Source organism: Prionailurus bengalensis, unplaced genomic scaffold (assembly GCF_016509475.1).
Source record: "Prionailurus bengalensis isolate Pbe53 unplaced genomic scaffold, Fcat_Pben_1.1_paternal_pri Un_scaffold_49, whole genome shotgun sequence".
NCBI classification, from domain to species: domain Eukaryota; kingdom Metazoa; phylum Chordata; class Mammalia; order Carnivora; family Felidae; genus Prionailurus; species Prionailurus bengalensis.
In genome coordinates this window covers 241,910-248,359 of record NW_025091154.1, presented here as the reverse complement: position 1 = coordinate 248,359, position 6,450 = coordinate 241,910, and positions in this window count along the sequence as shown.

The following is a 6,450-nucleotide window of genomic DNA, read 5'->3' as shown; positions in this document are numbered from 1 at the left end:
TTCATCCATTCTGACAGGTGTAAAGTGTATCTCATTATAGTGTTAATATACACTTCCCTGAGGATTAGTGATACTGAGCATATTTCCATGAGTCTCTTCTCCATCTCTATGTCCTCTTTTGAAAAATGTCTATTCAGATCCTATGCCCATTTTTTATCTGGATTATTTGTTTTTCTGGTATTGAGTTATATAAATTCTTTATGTATTTTGGGTATTAACCCCTTACAGAATATAACAGAAACATCTATTCTGATTGACTAGGTTCCTTTTTTGTTAGGTTGATGGTTTCATTTTAGTGCAAAATCTTTTTAGTTACGTGAATTCAAAAAGATATATGAACCCCTATGTTTATTTCAGCATTGTTTACAATAGCCAGGATAATGACTGCAACTGAAGCATCCACTGATATAAATGGATAAAGAAGATGTGGTGTGTGTATATCTATCTATCTATCTATCTATCATCTATGTAATGGAATATTACTAAGCCATAAGAGAGAATGGAATTCTGCTATTTGTAACAACATGGATGAACCTAGAGTGTATATGCTAAGTGAACCTAGAGTGTATATGCTAAGTGAAATGAGTCAGTCAGAGAATGACAAATACCATATTTTCTACTCTTGTGTGGAAATAAAATAAAGAAAGACAAACAACAACAAAAACAAAAAAAAATGCCCCAGACTCTTAAACATAAGGAACAGACTGGTGGTTCCAACATGGCAGATGGGTGGGGGAATGGGTGAAATAAAGGGAATTAAGAGTACACTTATCTTGATAAACACTGATAAACATATAGAATTGCTTAATCATTATATAGTACACTTAAGAGTAATTAAAAAACAGTGTATATTAATTATTCTGTAATAAAAAAGCAAAAGAAACTAGAAAAAGACCTAATAGGATGACATATAGCCCCTGTCTTTAGGAGCTTATATTCTAACACAAGGGTTAAAGCATAGCTGTAACACAAAGTAGAAAGTGTTGCCTTAATATACAAATAAAGTGTCTTAGGAAATCAGAATGGAGGATGATTATTTGTGGCTGGCAGAGGGGTGAGCATTGATTAGTGAAATCAGAGAAGACTTTGGAGACAAATGGCATTTGAGTTGGCTCTTTTCAAGTACAGATAGGATTTTGACAATGTGAGAAGTAGGGAGAGATTATAGGGATTGAGAACACCATGAGGAAAAACAAAAGAAAATGAAGCAGTGTTCAGAGCACGCTGAAACAGGCTGTATAGCTTGAGCCTTGGCTGTGAGAGGGGACAACAGAACATGCACAGATGGATTGGAGACAGAGCTTTCCTCTGAGCACAAAGCACTTTGGCTTTAAAACCAACACTTTGTTGAAAACCCTTGGGGTTGATTCTCCTACCTGACGACATCTGCATTCTTAGACTTGAAAGTTCTCTACCGTTGTCTGCTTTGGTCCACCTCTCAGAAAGTTAATAGCTGAGAGCAGGTGTCCTGGATTCTGGTCTTGTTTTCACCACTAAATAGCAATGTGACCATGATCAAGCCGTTCAGTGCCTTCAATGCTCTGCTTATTTATCTGTAATATAAAAAGTCAGAACTGATCATTTTTAAAGTTCTGTTTACTTAAACAATTCTAGGATTTCCTCTGGTTCTTCTTTCCTGTTATTCTCTCAACTAGTTCTCTCTGCTGCACAAGGCCTGAACCTGTATCCTGCCCACTTTTTACAACAACCCATTGTTGGAGCTACAGAGGTACAATGAATGACACCCATTTACCTCTCCTATGTTTGGAACCCATTGATAATCAAGACAGATGATTAAACCCTTAGCTTTAGCTCAGCAGTCTAATTGGCTTACTGTTCCCACATTACTCAATTAGACTGACTTACTCCTTATTACAGGTAGTGCTACACACACCCTGCTTCCCATCACAGAAGAGAATCTGCATTTATTATATTTTCTTATGTATGAACAGATTGCAATTCATGTGTCCTGTGGGTAGGTTGGTTCTGGATAAATAAATAAAACCAATAAAAAAAAACTGGAAAGGGCTGAGTTGGGTATGGTTAGTACTGTCTCTTCAACCCACTAAGAGGAACAGTATTCTGTTCAGTGGTGCTCAACCTTTAGTGGGTGCCACCTCACATGGAGAGCTTGTGAAAACAGATTGCTGGGCTCTGCCCTCGGCGTTCAAAATTGAGTAGGTCTTGTGGGGCCCAGAACTTGTACTTCTCACAAGCTCCCAGGAGATGCTAGTGATGCTGGTCCAGGGACCATACTTCAAAAGCCAAAGTGCCAGCTGAAATCCCTCCACATGTAAAGATGAGGGCAGGGAAACCAAGATGCCTTTTGAAACTTTAGGTTCATTTAATTAAACATATAGATTAAAATACCACCATTAATCCTTTCGCAGTGGGGAAATCATAGTGAATTATTTCGCAATGTAAATTTCTATCAAATCACCACAATGTACACTTTATTTTTTTTTTAATTTTTTTTCAACGTTTTTATTTTATTTTTGGGACAGAGAGAGACAGAGCATGAACGGGCGAGGGGCAGAGAGAGAGGGAGACACAGAATCGGAAACAGGCTCCAGGCTCTGAGCCATCAGCCCAGAGCCTGACGCGGGGCTCGAACTCACGGACCGCGAGATCGTGACCTGGCTGAAGTCGGACGCTTAACTGACTGCGCCACCCAGGCGCCCCGCACAATGTACACTTTAAATATCTTATAATTTTGTATGTCAATTATACTTCAATAAAGCTGAAATAAAAAATAAAATACCACATTTATCTATGTGTCTCTCTTTTTTAAATTTTGTTCCTGATTGTAGGTAAGGAGTATATCTTTTTACTCCCCCAGAGCATCCAGCTGGGCACCAGGCATTTAACAAATTCATGTTAAATTGAATTGTGCCTTACACATTTCCTTGGTACAGAAAATGCTCCTTCCTTTCAGGCTAATACTGTGCTACTCCTTTAAAACTATCTTCTGGGGCACTTCCTTGACAAACAGCATTTCTCTCCATCCAGAACTACATCTATAATTGTATCTAGATCTTTACCCACCATCTAGAACTGTACCCAGGCGGTTCTAGTTTTGCCTTTGTGTGGCTATGCCTGAGTTCTGGTGGTTGTCCTGTCTGTTCCATCAGATTGGAATGTAGCACAGGGCGTGGAGTAGATTCTCCCCTAGAGTAATCCCCAACAGAAAGAACTGTATTGTTCATTTAAAAGGAGCAACAGAAAAAATATAGCCCTGGGGAAGGAGAATGCCTGAACAGGACTTCTCCTGGTTCTGTTCCATATGTTCCCATGGGATGTGGGGGAGAGGCCAGAAGTAGTGAAATTGATAGAAGACCCAATCTAATTGATTTGATTCCAGGGAATATCTGAAGATAATATTGGGCTCCAACATGGGCACAACAGGCATTTTTCTTGATGCAGAGTTTTATGCTTTGATATAGGAGGGCTAGTGTTTGTGTGTAGGCCTGCCTGTGTATAGGGAGGAATAGGCAGCTTTTCTTTCTTTCTTTCTTTCTTTCTTTCTTTCTTTCTTTCTTTCTTTTTTTTCAGTTTTTTTTTATTTGTATCTCAACTTTTAAATATTTATTATAATACATGCTATAAAGTATTTTAGTACAAATTATACTAAGTGCAGAAGTTAGTGGTCACCATTTTTTTAATACAATTTATTGTCAAGTTAGCTAACATACAGTGTGTAAAGTGTGCCCTTGGTTTTTTGGGGTAGAGTCCCATGGTTCATCGCTTATATACAACACCCAGTGCTGATCCCAACAAGTGCCCTCAAGTGGAAATTAGAGTATTTTCATCTTTCAAAAGATTTAGGGAGAGACCAGATAACTGCAGAGGGCATTATACCCTGGTAGGGACCAAATTAATGCTTTTTAAAGAGATCTTTTGATGAATTTTAATAGGTTAATAACAAAATATATGAGACATATAAGTCCAGAGACCTGGACTGACAAGCAATTAAACAATGACACCAGGTGGGTATTTGAGAATTTTCTTAGGCTTTTGATGGTTTGTGTACCTCATTCCCAATACAATGAGTGACAAAGAGAAGCCAATAGTGATGGAAAACCAATTGAGATTAAATGTAAGGAAGAATTTTCTTAAATTAGTGGTAGACAAGGTAGATGGGAAGGTGCAGTCTCTCTGGCCATGCACATGGTCTTCTCACTCAGGTTTGGAATGCCTTAGATGGGCTCTTACCCAGAAACAGGAAAATGTACAAAATGAACTCTCAAAATGTTTTTTTTTTATCCAAAGACTTATCTGTTCAATTCTTGAAATGAAAGACTGGGGTGGATGTATGGTGTATGTATGGCATGAGTCATGGGGGCTATGAATGACAGAAGAAAAAAAAATCTTATTAGAACAATTGAAATCATCTAAAAATTTAAAACAGGGCTTAGATTTAAGAGTATAAGTTGCATGTTAGGGCTCAAATAAGAGTTTTAGGGGCGCCTTGATGGCTAAGTAAGTTGGATGCCCAACTCTTGATTTTGGCTCAGGTCATGATCTCATGGTTTGTGAGTTTGAGCCCCAAGTTGGGCTGTGGTGACAGCGCTGAGCCTGCTTGAGATTCTCTCTCTCCCTGTCTCTCTGTCTCTCCCCTGCTTGTGCTCTCTAAACAAACAAACAAACAAACAAACAAACAACATTAAAGAAAGAATTTTAGGTTTCCATGTCCTTCCTCTCTCCGTGTATTTATCTTGTCTCATTGATGAGATTTAACAACCTTCTAAGGGAAAAGGACATCTCTTTTATGAATTACTTCTTTACATCTCCAATTCCCCCAAAATGATGATGATAGTTATAGCTATCATTTGCTGAATACTATTCCCTATACTTTTTCCCAAACACTTCTCTCAATCACCTATTTAATACAAAAGTTTTATGAGGTGAGTATTGTTATCCTCATTTTCCAAAAGTTGAAACTAAAGCTCAGAGAAGTGGAAGTATAGTGAAGTAATTTGTGCAAATTGAATAGTGAAGCTGGGATCTGTATGAATTTTGAGCAAGCTGGTGCCTATAACTCCTGAGCTATATATACTCTGCATAGGGTAGTGGCTCAGTAAGGGATAGATGATCATTGAAACTTGATGTCATAGAGGTAATTGAAAGACAGTGGATAATCCCAAATAGTGAGTAATACTAATAAAAAAAAAACAGTGTCTATTTGTTTTGTGGAATATAATCAGAGACACACTTAGTGACACATGCAAGCTTCTACTCAGATGTTCTCTCATTCACTTTCACTGTGCCTCATCCTATAGACAGGAGCTTGGAAAGGGGGGTGAGGCTGGTTACATATTTTCATAAAGCACCTTATTCAAAATCATGTGTGTATTTATATTATATGGACATATGTGTTTGAATCTGAGTGGAAAGATGCACCAAGGAGAATAGTATGCTTATATTGGTGCATCTATAAAATTGAGCATATTTTTGTTTTGGGGTATGGTGTGTGTATGTGTGTGTGTATGCATGTGTGTTTGGTACACAAATCCTGAAGGAGTTTAACCAGCTGTTAGGAACCAGCTGACTTTGCTCCCTGGAACTGGTTGATGTGCTTGTACAGATCCCTGATATTTATTTTTCATCACATTTCAAGGGAATATCAATGACTTTTCTTTCTGGGAAGTTTATGGCTAAGATGCCAGGCTTCTTTGGAGCCCCTATATATCTGTTACAATCAGAAGAGGTTTGCAGAGAAAGAGAAAGAGCAGGCACAAGGCAATCCTGTCTTTTACATTCTAGCATAATACACAGCCGCTCTTTTATGTGCATTATCCAGGTAACCATCGACCTCTCCTCTCCTAGAACCTGCTGACAGAAGGTACTAAATGAAGCCATCTTATTGACTTCCTTTTTAATTTTTTATTTCTTTTTTTAATTTAAATTCTAGTTAGTTAACATACAATGCAATATTGGTTTCAGGAGTAGAATTCAGTGGTTCATCACTTACATACAACATCTAGTGCTCACCATAATAACGCCCTCATTAATACCCACCACCCATCTATCCCATCCCCTACCCACCTCCCTCCATCATTCTCAGTTTTTTTCTCTATTGTTAAGAGTCTCTTATAATTTGTCCCCCCCTTCCCTCCTCCCATATGTTCATCTGTTTTGTTTCTTAAATTCCACATAGAAGTGAAATCATATGATATTTTTATTTGTCTGATTGACTTATTTCACATAGCATAATAAACTCTAACTGCATCCACACTATTGCAAATGACAAGATTTCATTCTTTATGATGACTGAGTTGTATTCTATTAACATGCATACCACATTTTCTTTATTCATTTATCAGTCAATGGATGTTTGGGCTCTTTCCATAGTTTGGCTATTGTTTATAATGTTGCTATAAACATTGGGGGTACATATACTGCACTGAATGTGTATATTTTTATATTGGGTGGGTAAATACCTAGTAGTAT